Source organism: Paramormyrops kingsleyae, chromosome 1 (genome assembly GCF_048594095.1).
Source record: "Paramormyrops kingsleyae isolate MSU_618 chromosome 1, PKINGS_0.4, whole genome shotgun sequence".
Taxonomy (NCBI): Eukaryota; Metazoa; Chordata; class Actinopteri; order Osteoglossiformes; family Mormyridae; genus Paramormyrops; species Paramormyrops kingsleyae.
Genome location: NC_132797.1, coordinates 54,212,495 through 54,226,842, shown reverse-complemented (window position 1 = coordinate 54,226,842; position 14,348 = coordinate 54,212,495).

Genomic DNA, 14,348 nt, shown 5'->3' with positions numbered 1-14,348 from the left:
GGAATGAAAAACTGTGAGCAGTTGTCACGATCGGTTAAGAAGGCGAGCAGGGAAGCAAGAGAGCAAGCCAAACTTACGGGCAATCAGGGGTTTAATGGGTCAACGGACAGACAGGTAGAGACGGACACTACAATGACAGATCTGACGAAACGTACTCAGACGCAGACTAAATACACAAGACTAGCCAGAAATAACAGGACACAGGTGATCACAACCAGGAATTGACACGAGGTAATGAGGGGGCGTGGCACACATGAGGATGGTACGGAGCTGGGCATGACAGCAGTCGCTATAGAAAGCGATAAATATGACTCAGTGCCTATGCAGAGTTAACGGAAATTAAATAATTCACTATTATTTACCCTCTGGGGACGAGGGCACCGTCGACCGTGTATCTTTCTCATGTATTTCAGTTTATATCTCGCTGAAATCATTATGTAGAATAATGAAAAAACACTGACTAAATCTTTTCAAAACTTTCATTGTGTCAGGGTCAGCCCCTGCTGTGGTCCTTCCGTGTCCCTTCCCTGTTTGACCAGCAGGTGCTGCTGGTCATCCCGTTCTTTGTGTTAGTCTTTGTTCTCCCCTGTTACCTGTCTAACCACATGGCTCAATGTGTTGAGCATGTGATTGTCTGAGTACCCTTCTGTCCTGTGTTTGAATCCCGCCACCTCCTGTTTTTGTATTTTGGTTTTGTTCCTTGTGCCCTTGCCTGTGTTTTTACCTGTTTAATTCCCTAGTGTTTCTGGGTATAAGTTTTTCTAGTTCATGTGATTTGTATTTGGTTCAGTTCTATGTGCCCCTGCTTGTGTTTCTACCTGTCTGTTATTCCCCTAGTGTAGATGCTGTTTCCTTCTTTGTCAGTCTTAGTTTTCCCATCCCAGTTCCCTGAGTTAATTAGTTCCACCTGTTTCCTGTTCTTGTGCCTGCCCTTGTGTGTTTTCCTGATTGCTCGTTGTCCTGCACCTTCCCCAATTGGTTAATTGCTTGTCTCACTCCTGCTGCCTCGTTTCTCTGTTCAGTGTTCCTATTTAAGTTCCTGCCTGTGTTTCGTTCACTAGTGGTTCATTGTCTATGTCTAGGTTGTTCGTGATTGCGTGTTAGTTGATTTGTATTGCTTGTGTTTCATGGTTTGTTTCTGAGATTCTCCGTATTAGTTGTGTAGTTAGGTTTTGTTATTTAATTTTGCTAATTAATCCCTTTTTAGTTTTTGATCCCTCGTGGTCCTTTTGGTTTCTTGGTGTTTGCAGTTTTTTCTGTCTTTTGTAATAAACCCTTTTTGTTCTTGGAGCCGCAAGTGGGTCGTACGCCCTTTTTTGCGCACCATGCCGCGCTCCCGTGCCCGAGATGCCCGCAACCATGACACATTGTCAGAAGTATTAAAGTTTTTAAAATTAGGTTAAATAGGCAAAAATGTAAACAATATCACCTTTCTTTGTTTTACCTGCATTACCACGTATTCAAACGCGGGTTTGAACCGACGACCTTGTGAGTATAGACACACAGGCTTAGCCCACTTACCCAGAAACACAGGCTGGAGATTCGCTGCTTTTTGGCAACACTGACGCAAAGCTTCAGCGGCAGAAACGTATCCGCGTGCCGTATTGTAGCCGATCAGTGTAAACACTACCCAGACATGTGCTCTTGTTTATTCGAGTAACAATGGGCATATTCATATATTTTTTCTCCAATACCAACTGTCGGATTATCATATTATCATGCGAATAGTGTGATTTGCAAGTGGGCAGGCGATCAGAACAGCTTTGAGACCCAGACTCTTAAGTCAGTCACTCTTGTTCTTTCTATTCGTATCACAAAGCTGTAAAAATATATTTAGTTTCTACCTATATATATTTGAAAAGTAGACCGTTCAAGGTTTCTGAGGGTGCTTTTTAAATGTGTCTTCTCTTTGAGCTCGCACAACATCTGTTCGATTGCAATGGCACGTTATGTCGAACGTACCATTCTGTTGGTATGTGATTTTTAAAAATTAATTAGGCTATGTTAATAACTAAGGGAAATTTTAGTTTGAAAGCCAACCTTTGTTATCAAATACAGACAAGTATATTTAAAATAAACCCTTGCTGTCAAAAAAAAACTTCTGGGCAACACTGAAGTTTGCCAGAGACACCTAGAAAAAGACGGGGGTTCTTTTGGAACAACATGCTTTGGACAGATGAATCTGAAATTGAATTATTTGAGCGCAGTACCAGAGGACATGTTGGGCGTAAACCAAAGACAGCTTTTGAGCAAAAGAACCTCATGCCAGCTGTGTAGCATAGGGGTGTAAATGTCATGGTTTGGGGCTGCTTTACTGCAGCAGAACCTGACCAGCTCATGGTCATAGAATCCACAATGAATTCTTCATCATATCATAGGATGCTTGAGGACAATGTGAAAACATCTGTCCAGAAGTTGAAGCTGAAGTGGGGGTGGACCATGCAAATGACAATGACCCAAAACATTCCAGTAAATCTACCAAGGAATGGCTTACAAGAAAGAGATGGAGCGTTCTGGAATGGTCAAGTCAAAGCCCGGATCTGAATCCTATTGAGATGCTGTGGGGTGATTTGAAGTGGAAGTGCATGCAGGACACCCTTCAAACATCACACAGCTTAAGGAATTCTGCATTGGAGAGTGGGGAAAACTTCCTGCCAGAGATTGATAGATGGTTATAGGAAACGTCTCATTTAGGTTATTTCAGCTAAAGGGGGAAATACTAGTTATTAGGACACAGGGTGTCCTAACTTTTTCCTCAGTAGGAATTGGCATCTTAGTTAATTTCCTTTGTTAAATAAGTGAATATGTGTAACCCAGATAAATAATATGTTTGTCTTCTATAAATGTGGTGAATGTTTATAGGTGTTTAAATCGCAATGTCTTTTTAAGAATATTAAGTAGGCCACTAGTTTGTGGGGGCGGGGAAAAAGGAGAAGCGGAAAAAAAAGAGGGTTTTTTGTGGTGGAGATCCTGCCATTTTGTAACGTGGGAAAATGTTGGAATGGAAAGTGTACTTTAGGTTGTGTATGGTCAATACTGGCTGCTGAAGAACACTTTTAGGAGGAGTTTGTTGTCGATACATTAAGACAACGGTATTACTGTGCGTTCACGAGTGAGTGCATGAGCTCGTGTCGGATCGGATCAGTCGGGAGGGCTGACCTACCCGATTAGCCTGGATGGTATCGCACTGTCACCAACGGGGAGGAAGAGGATTGTGACCAGCACGGCCACCTCCAGACGAGGACATCGCTACATTAAATGGGTTGGTGCCGTGGCATAAGGTAATTTTATTTTGTTCATTTTATAGGGCTCGTGAGAGCGAAGCGGCCAGTGAGTTTTAGTTTCAAGGCCTCAACGCACGCAAACAACGACTCAGGCCTGCAACGGGGTGGGAACTTTGAGACTGAATTTTTGTTTGGGTAAATTTTGCGCAACCGGAGATATTAAGTTTCATGATCTATATGTTGGTAATAATTTTGTATGCTAAGAAAGCAGTTAAGACTGAAGATATTTAAGTTGGACAGTACTGTTGGTATATTGAATTCGGTGCGAATCCTGGCCTGGGAGTGTTTTATTTAAATTAAAAGTAAAAATCCGTTTCTATAGCTGTGGTATTTCTCTTTATATTCTGAACTCCTTACAAGTGTATTGGGGGCTTAATTGTGCTAAATTTGTTGGAGGGGATACTGGTGGGTAATTTTAGGTGCTTATATTATAGAGGGGACTGGACAAAGAGACAAAGCAGTTATAACATATACTGTATTTTGGTCAGACAGACACATACAGATTATGAACCCAGTGCTCCGCTCAGTTAAACTTGGGTTTATTTAGACCTGAGAGGGTAGGGAGTGCTACATAATTGGGGGCTCGTCCGGGATGTTGTTATACTACTAGTCTCTTTGATACTGCTTTATCTGTAAGGATAGTTAGTCATGGATGTGAGATCCCATCCTGCACTACAAGCTGAACTATGTGTTTGGTGCGGTGAAGAGCTTGTGGATCCCAGTCATGCAATCCTATTACTTGGAGTGCCGGCAGAGGTTGAAATAGAGCAAATTGAGGCCACTGTTGAGACTGTCAAAGCATTGGGGAGAGTGAGAGTTCGTAGTACCAAGCCTGGTCCCACCCAAAATACCATGTCAGTGCTGTGTGAGTGTCGTGAGAAGGTAGATGTCACACGCCTACCTGCTACCTTGCAACCCTCAGGTAGTGATAAAACATGGGAAATCGTAGTTGGTAAAAGGCCTGATCCTACTGCTTTTAGCACCAAGCTAAGTGATTTCTTGTTGAGTGAAGGAAAATCTATGAGTGACCTTCAGTCTATGTTTACATCTTTTTCAAGTAGTGTTACTTCCCCAGAGTCCATTATTCGAGCTATGGGAGAGGTATTAGAGAAGGCAGCCAAGCAATCTACTGACAGTAGTACTTATAGAAGGCTGCGAATGTTTTCAGGTATTTCACCCACACCAGTTGGTGAAGAAACTATGGAACCTTGGTTGGAGCAGGCCCAGCTCATGATATCAGAGTGTGAATTCTCTGAAAAAGAAAAGCGTAGACGCATTATGGAAAGCTTAAGAGGCGCAGCCCTTGAAATGATTAAAGCGGTGAGACTCTCTAATCCAGATGCTACCGCTAAGGAGTATATTGAAGCTATAGAAAGTGCCTTTGGTTCTTCTGAGTCTGGGGAGGACCTTTATTTTGCTTTCAGGATGCTCCGCCAGCATTCTGGTGAACTATTGTCAGATTTCCTTCGTCGTATGGAGGTAACCCTTTCGAAAGTGGTAAAAAAGGGTGGTTTAGCCTATTCTCTTATGAATAAAGCCAGAGTAGAACAGCTAATTAGAGGTGCTGTTCAATCTGATATAATGCTATTACAGTTGAGACTTAGAGAGAGAAAAGAAGACCCCCCGACTTTCTTAACTCTCCTCAGTGAAATCCGTGAAGCTGAAGAAATTGAGGCAGCTAGACATAAAATTGGTGCCTCTGTGAAACAGGTGAAATTTCAAGCAGAGGGGAGCACTAGCCCGTCTGTGGTTCAGGAGCTCAAGGCTGAGATCTGCGAATTAAAAGCTAGACTAGGTGAGTTCTCTAAAGAGCCCAAACCGCCAACTAAATTATTTGAAGATAAGAAGAAAACGCTGATCAAATGTCCAGATACTGGGGGAGAGTCAGAAATGCAATTATTGAAGAAACAAGTAGAACAGTTGCAAGAACAGATCATTGTTATGAAGGTTGGGAAAACTACAGAGAATGCCCAAGAAAATGTGTCAGTAAAGTCAAAATCTGTTATGAGTAAAGATGACTTTTTTTGCTACCGGTGTGGGGAAGATGGCCACCTCTCTGCAAAGTGTCATGCTACTGAAAACCCTTCCCAAGTTATACAAAAACTGCTTCGGTCTCTTCGGAAAGCCAAGCGAGGGAAGACCTCACGACCGGATGTCAGTAGCGAGGTGTGTTTCTCAAAAAAGAGCCAGGTGAGTGAAGATGGGTTTAAAAGTCTTCCTACCGGGTTAGTTGGTCCTACTTCCACTGTGGAAGTGAAGGTTAATAACCACTCCTGTCAGGCATTGCTAGATAGTGGGTCACAGGTGACCATTGTCTTTGAGGACTGGTATACTAAATACCTATCTCATGTGCCCATTTTTCCCATCACTGGCTTATCAATTTGGGGGCTTAGTTCATCCAGCTACCCTTATAAAGGATACATTGTAGTAGATGTCACTTTTCCTGCCTGCCTAATGGGGGCTGACGAGTCAGTCTCTGTTCTTGCCTTGATTTGCCCCGAACCACAAGGTCCCCAGCATGTTCCAGTGATCATTGGAACAAATGCCAACCTTTTCCAACGCTTAGCTGCCTTGTGTGGAATGGCTAATAAGTCTAAATCAGCCCATGCTTTCCGAATCTTACCCCAACGGAGGTGTGGTAATATATCTGTTCCACTCCAGAAAGACAAAAGCCTTGACATGCCTGATGGTGTAGTGAAATGGGTTGGTCCTGGTCCTTTTACTGTTCCACCTAGAGGTGAGCGATATATAGTATGTAAAGTTGAATGTCAGAAACCTTTGACCCGAGACATCTTTTTGATGGAAACCTCACCTGACGAGACAGTGCCAGCGGGATTGCTCATTCCCCCTGCAGTTTTGCACTTTTCTGACATTGACTTGCAAAAATTTAGAGTACCAATTCATAATGAGACATTTAGCGATATTTCCATCCCGGCTGGGACGGTGGTTGCACACCTGTTTGCCACTGACACAGTGACTGAAATTTCCAAAACTAACCAAGTGCAAGAAGTTATTGATCCTGAACTATTTGATTTTGGGGAATCTCCGATTCCAGAAATCTGGAAGACAAGGCTCCGTAGCAAACTGTCTGAACGTGGAGGTGGTTTTTCATTGGATGAGTGGGATGTTGGAGTTGCCACAGGAGTCGAACACCACATCCGACTCCATGACAGTAAGCCATTTCGAGAACGGTCTCGTAGGATTGCTCCTGCAGACATTGATGATGTGCGGCGTCATTTAAAGGATTTATTGGCGGCTGGCATCATCAAAGAGTCAAGAAGCCCATATGCATCTCCAATTGTTATTGCAAGGAAAAAGAACGGTAAAATACGTATGTGTGTAGACTATCGTACTCTAAATAACCGAACCATACCTGACCAGTACACAACTCCGAGGATTGAAGATGCTCTTGACTGTCTCGCGGGAAGCCAGTGGTTCTCTGTCCTTGATCTGCGTAGTGGCTACTACCAGATTCCAATGGCAGAGGAAGATAAAGAGAAGACGGCGTTCATTTGTCCTTTGGGTTTTTACCAGTTTGAGAGGATGCCACAAGGGATTACTGGGGCCCCAGCCACCTTCCAGAGGTTGATGGAGAAGGCAGTCGGGGACATGCATCTCCTCCAAGTAATAGTTTATTTGGACGACATAATTGTGTTTGGACGTAGTCTAGAAAAGCATGAAGAACGACTCTTTAAGGTGCTTGATAGATTGGAGGAGGCTGGACTGAAGGTGTCAATTGACAAATGCCAGTTTTGCCTCCCTGAAGTTAAATATGTTGGGCATGTTGTTTCGGCAGAAGGAATTTCCACGGACCCTGAGAAAGTGGAGGCAGTAAAACATTGGAGAAAGCCCACTGACCTGAAGTCCTTAAGGTCTTTCTTAGGATTTTGTGGGTATTATCGTAGGTTCATTCGAAACTACTCCTCCATAGTTAAACCACTCACTGACCTTACCAAGGGCTACCCACCGGCTAGGCGGGAATGTAAAGTTGTCAAAGGCCTGTCCCAGACTTACTTTAAAGAGTCTGAGCCCTTTGGGGATCGATGGACTCTGGCATGTACAGAAGCCTTTAACAGAATCCTGGGCTGTCTCACTAATGCTCCTATTCTAGCATTTGCTGATCCATCCAGACCATACGTGCTGCATGTGGACACCAGCCTTAGTGGCTTAGGAGCAGTACTAAATCAAGAGTACCCAGAAGGTCTTCGGCCTGTAGATTTTGCCAGCCGAAAACTGAGCAATGCCGAACGACGGTATACCATTCACCAGTTAGATTTTCTGGCGCTGAAGTGGGCGGTAGTGGACAAGTTCCATGACTATTTATATGGAGCCAAGTTCACTGTGAAAACCGACAATAACCCCCTAACTTATGTTTTGTCCAGTGCCAAACTCAATGCGACTGGCCATCGGTGGTTGTCAGCCCTGGCCACATATGACTTTACTGTACAGTACCGACCGGGACAGCATAATATTGATGCGGATGTGTTGTCACGTATGCCTGAAAACTCTGATTGGGAAGTGATCCCTCAGTCAGGAATTAAAGCTATCTGTCAGCTAGCTTCTGTGAGCCATACCACCACAACACCTGTGAGGCTCATAGACCAACTAGGTGTACCTCCCTCTAGCATCCCAGAAGCTTATGTTTGGCCTGTGATGCTGGAAAAGACCACCTTAGAGCGGGTGAGTAACCGTGACCTGAGACGGGCACAAAATCAAGACCCTGCTATTGGATTTATAAAACGTGAGTTGGAGGCTGGTAATATACCTACTGTTGTAAAAAATCAAGACCCGGCTGTCACACTGCTATTGCGACAGTATGATAAGTTGGTGGTAAAGAATAACCTTCTTCACAGGATGACAATGACTCAGTCCGGAAAGCAATTGCACCAATTGGTGTTACCTGAGAAGTACAGACTGATAGTGCTGAGATCTCTACATGAGGAGTGTGGACATCTAGGGGTTGAGCGCACAACCGAATTAATCAGGGACCGGTTCTACTGGCCCAAAATGGCATCAGAAATTGGAAGTTACATCAAAAATTGTGGAAGATGCATAGCTAGGAAAACACTTCCTCAACGAGCTGCACCACTTAATCATATCACTAGTGATGGTCCGTTAGATTTAGTATGCATCGACTTTTTGTCAATAGATGCAGACCAAAAAGGAATTTCAAATGTTCTGGTAGTTACAGATCATTTTTCACGTTATGCGCAAGCATTTCCTACCAAGGACCAAAGGGCGGGAACTGTGGCTAAAGTGCTGTATGAGAAATTTTTTGTCCATTACGGGTTACCTGCTCGGATACATTCTGACCAGGGACGTGACTTCGAAAGCCGTCTCATTAAAGAACTTTTGAGCATGTTGGGTATCTGTAAGTCAAGGACGTCGCCGTACCACCCTCAGGGAGATGCACAGCCTGAGAGGTTTAACAGAACCCTTCTCTCCATGTTAGGCACTCTCGATCCATCTCAGAAACAAAGGTGGAGTCAACACATTAACTATCTTGTGCATGCCTATAACTGCACGAAGAATGAGGCCACAGGATATTCCCCCTATTTCCTTCTTTTTGGGAGGGAAGCTCGCCTACCTGTAGACATTTGTTTTAATATTTCTCCTGAGGGGAAAGAGAGAGTTACCTATCAGAGGTATGTAGAGAGGATGAGAGATGATTTGCGGAAAGCTTACCAGCTAGCCTTGGAGACTTCGATGCAGATGCACCAGAAAAATAAACGAGCATATGACAAAAGAGTAAAGATTCAGTGTGTAATGGAAGGAGACCGTGTGTTGATTCGAAATCTTGGACTCCGAGGAAAGCACAAGTTGGCCGATCGATGGTGTTCTTTGCCTTACATCGTGGTGAAGAAACTTCCAAACCTACCGGTATATATCTTGAAGCCAGAACAAGGAGTGGGAGGAGTAAAAACCTTGCATCGAGACCATATCTTACCAGTTAGTGAGTTGGTGAGATTGAACACTTCCAATCGACAGGAAGCTGTAGCTCATAGACCAGTAACTCGTTCTCGAACAAGGCAAAAGCAACTTGTAGGACATCCTGCCGAGCAAAACCATTACTTACCAGCAGAGAACTTACATGAAGTAGGTGGGGGTGATGAATTTTCTGAGAGTGACGAAGAGCAGGCTTCATTTTATAGGCAGGGGGCTGTGGAGGAGTTTGCCCGGCGTACAGCCAGTCAACAACATGGAACACATGGGTTAGCAGAGACTAGTCAGCCACCCGATTACCCGGTGTGTAGTCCGTCTCCTGTACCACAAGAGGCAGATAGGGATGTAATCATTCAAGAGGATGGTGAGGTGCATTCACAGGGAGAGAGAAGGTTTGAGACGGTAGGGGACCAAACAGGAAGCTGTTTAGCACAGGATTCGGTGGTGGACATCAGTTTAAACAAGCATCCTGGTCCTTCTGATCATTCTACTCTTTGCACAGAGGAGGCAGAGTATAGTAGGAGTCGGCCCAAGAGAGGAGTGAAGCCCGTGATTAGGTTAAGTTACGAGAAACCAGGAATACAGACCAATGTTCCATTAACTATTGTCCATAGGGGAGTGGTAGTTCAAATATGTCAATCCCCAGAATCAGAGAGGAAAGTCTGTAAAACTCTTTGGTGTCACCCTCTGGCCCAATGTGTAGACTGTGTCAGGGCATCCATATCTAGAAAGATAATAACAGTTTAAGAATATTCATGGGGACATGAAAAGCTTTAGATGGGGGAGGGTGTAACCCAGATAAATAATATGTTTGTCTTCTATAAATGTGGTGAATGTTTATAGGTGTTTAAATCGCAATGTCTTTTTAAGAATATTAAGTAGGCCACTAGTTTGTGGGGGCGGGGAAAAAGGAGAAGCGGAAAAAAAAGAGGGTTTTTTGTGGTGGAGATCCTGCCATTTTGTAACGTGGGAAAATGTTGGAATGGAAAGTGTACTTTAGGTTGTGTATGGTCAATACTGGCTGCTGAAGAACACTTTTAGGAGGAGTTTGTTGTCGATACATTAAGACAACGGTATTACTGTGCGTTCACGAGTGAGTGCATGAGCTCGTGTCGGATCGGATCAGTCGGGAGGGCTGACCTACCCGATTAGCCTGGATGGTATCGTACTGTCACCAACGGGGAGGAAGAGGATTGTGACCAGCACGGCCACCTCCAGACGAGGACATCGCTGCATTAAATGGGTTGGTGCCGTGGCATAAGGTAATTTTATTTTGTTCATTTTATAGGGCTCGTGAGAGCGAAGCGGCCAGTGAGTTTTAGTTTCAAGGCCTCAACGCACGCAAACAACGACTCAGGCCTGCAACGGGGTGGGAACTTTGAGACTGAATTTTTGTTTGGGTAAATTTTGCGCAACCGGAGATATTAAGTTTCATGATCTATATGTTGGTAATAATTTTGTATGCTAAGAAAGCAGTTAAGACTGAAGATATTTAAGTTGGACAGTACTGTTGGTATATTGAATTCGGTGCGAATCCTGGCCTGGGAGTGTTTTATTTAAATTAAAAGTAAAAATCCGTTTCTATAGCTGTGGTATTTCTCTTTATATTCTGAACTCCTTACAAGTGTAGTGGGGGCTTAATTGTGCTAAATTTGTTGGAGGGGATACTGGTGGGTAATTTTAGGTGCTTATATTATAGAGGGGACTGGACAAAGAGACAAAGCAGTTATAACATATACTGTATTTTGGTCAGACAGACACATACAGATTATGAACCCAGTGCTCCGCTCAGTTAAACTTGGGTTTATTTAGACCTGAGAGGGTAGGGAGTGCTACATATGTTTCTAGTTTTTGCATAGCTGATGCAATTACATCAGCTCTATCTACACAGCAAATTCAACAGTGTTGAAATCGTGGTGTTAGATCTTTTAGAGTTTAAGTGTTCATGTTTCAGAGTTAAATGTGGCTGCACTAACGTCACATAGTGTTACTACATTGTTAAACACGCCATTCTATTCCGGTGATCGCGGTGTCTGACACACTACGTTGTCAGTCTCTACATCCGGGAATTTTTCCCGCTTACTCAGCTTTTCAGTTTGAAGGCGCCAAGTTCTTACGTCGTGAAGCGAAGCGAAATTGGTATTACTTACTTAAGTAGTTCATCTGTTGATATTTAGCTTGCCGTTTTGTCATGTATGTTCATTATACTCATATAGGATATCAAAATACATATGGCTGACGGGTTTTTGCTTTATTATTTTTTTACCAACTAATATATTAGAAAAAGTAGCCGAGTAAACAGTTAGCCTGTTCGTCTCTGGCACATCAGGCAATGTTAATAGACTCGAATATTTTAATAGACTATGCGATTTTACAGTGTTTCAGTTTTCAGTTTTACAGTGTTTTTATTTTTTTAAACTACAGTTAGATTCCCGTTATTTAACCTGCTGTGCGGTATCTGTTTAGCCTTCATAGTTTGCCTTATAAGTTTTTTTCTTGCTTTGGCGGGTTTTCTCAGCAGCGTTCACTTGCATAGCTTAAAACATTTAAGAGTAAGGGAATCTACTATTTAAATTGCGAAGATTTTACCTATTTACTGGTGCATACAGTTACGTTTGACACTGAGGATTAAGGTACATATTTTAGCTTGGCTTTAATGACATGGGCCACTTTTGGCCACGCTTGATTTGCTCCCAGCGCCTGATTCACAATATGGCTAAAGGCCCTGTCCACACGGGCGTTTGAGTCTGGGATAAATGAAATCACTCTGAGCAACCTATGCATTTTATTTGCGTTTTGTAGTGGTGCCTGGTTGACGTAATTTTCCCTCTGTTCAACACCAACCTGCAGTCCATATTGTAGTTTTGTGTGTTGACCAGTAATCATGCATTCAAGCATGTTTAAGCGTCAAAAAGCAGCTGTCGCTATTCCGCGTTTTCTTTTGCCAAAACACTAGCAATCATAGGGCATATTCGGTCCTCCAGATGCTACTGTATGTAAACGCAATAAGGCACATCTGACCGAAGGCAGGTCATGAGAGTATACGTTCACTTGAAACAGGAGCTACGAAGTTAATATTTTGTGTTATATACTGTGATTCTTTTTTCTAGGGAGCAGTGTCCACGGCAGTTGTTTTTCCTTTACAGCTCCTATAATGATTGTAAAAGTGCAATACCAGACGATCAGAAAATACATCAAAATCCCCGAAGCTTCCTTTGAGGACTTTATCACAGAAGGTATTTTTTTTTTATAAAGTAATTTTGAAATGTAAATGTGAAGTAAATAATGTGTAAATATGTAATAATTTTCTTTTTTAGTGAAAGTAAAATTCATTATACCATCTAACAAAGTAGTAAAAGTTACTGATGACACTGGGACAGAAGTTGATGAAGATGTATTTGCTGATCTTCTGACGTCAAAGGACATATGCTTTGTCATCTTGGATGATAGTGATGGTAACCGCTTTATCTTTGTGTTGCACAGGCTTGTAAAATTATTTATTTAAATAGTTGTGTGAACAGAGGTCACATATCCTCTACTGTATTAGGCAATTCAGCTAAACGTGTGTTTATGTATTCAGGTATTTCCACTAGCAATTCCTTGACCACCTTGACAGACACAACGTCCTTGTCCTCCTCAAGCAGAGAGTGACAGTGAAAGTTGTAACCCACAGAAACAGGTAAGAAGAGAAGAGGAGGAGGTGTTGCAGTTTTCAGCAGACGAAGACGTAAGATCATCTTTTGCACCTATCAGAATGATGCACTTTGTCTGTACTAGAGCTGTCACAATACATAAGAAAATACATTACCATTTTGACACCAATGATAAATGTAAGAGAATTTTTTTTAGAATAAAACAATTGAAAAATAGTGATAGTGACATCATTTTTAAGTTATCTGACATAGTGCATAGCAACATGTTCTTTTTGCAGAGCTTTGGAGTACATTTGTACAGTACATTGAGTACATTTACCATAAATTGAGAGTAAAATTATAAACCACGAGTAAACTGTTGGTTAGAATGTTTTTCATTTTAAAAAATTAGAACAGATCGTCTGACCCAAGTATTTTGATTAAATGTAACGCATGCTTTTTTTGTTTATATTTTTAGTTTTACAACAAAAATGGCATACACTTTGTTTAAAAATCAAGATATGACAAACTTGTTGTTGGCTTTGCATTTTAGACGCACTGTCAGGACAGCATGGATAGCCTAAAACAGGCAAAGCCGGTAGTGATGATGATATGGTATTGGTACTGTTGCAAACTTAATGTGATAGTAATTTTGTTAATACCTAACGTTTTTTTGGGGGTACAACCATGCACCGCACTATAACCTAGTTTTTGGTCTATAACTCGTCTTTTATTTATGTTTAGATGGTGTACAAGATTCTCCTCTCAAAGCCTGGAGGGATAGCAGTGCTTACAGAATATGAGGAGACAGGAACAATTTGTGACAGCTCAAGAAGGCAAATGGTGAACATCCTTGCTGTGCAAATGACAGAATCAGAAGGATACCTTCTGTGGTTATGTATTATCATGCATAGTCTAATATGTAAGTGGAGTATATAATTTAGATATTTTTTCTTAGGAGGATTCCACAGCGAATTACAAAGGAGAAATATGCTCTTGGAATAATCACTTTGTTTCCAGCACTTAAAGATCCTTTTTCAAAAAAAGGATATGTAAGTTAAAGTTTGTTGCTTTCTCCATGTTGTATTTCTGCTCAACAGCTGTATTATAATCTTAGAGTTAATATTTCTATAGGGTTTAGCTACTTTTTGGCAATTTTGATATTCAGACAGTCTTTTCTCATCTTATTTTCTGTCAGGAGCATTTATATGACAGTCAAAGTGGATCTGGTTTCTTGGCGTGGTGCATAAAAACCATCCAGCGAAAGACAAAGCTTCCTGTGAAGTCATCTCAACCACCAGTTGAAACAACTGGAGGCCCCACTCTTGATAGGAACATCCACCACCTTCAGTCGTCAGAAGAGTCCTTCCAGGAGGCAATAGCATTAATGAACCACATCAGTGACAGAGAGACCATATTGCTGAAAATGCGCGAGACGTTTGAATATAGGCAGCGGCTTGTCCATAACCCTGAGGCAAAGGTGATTAAA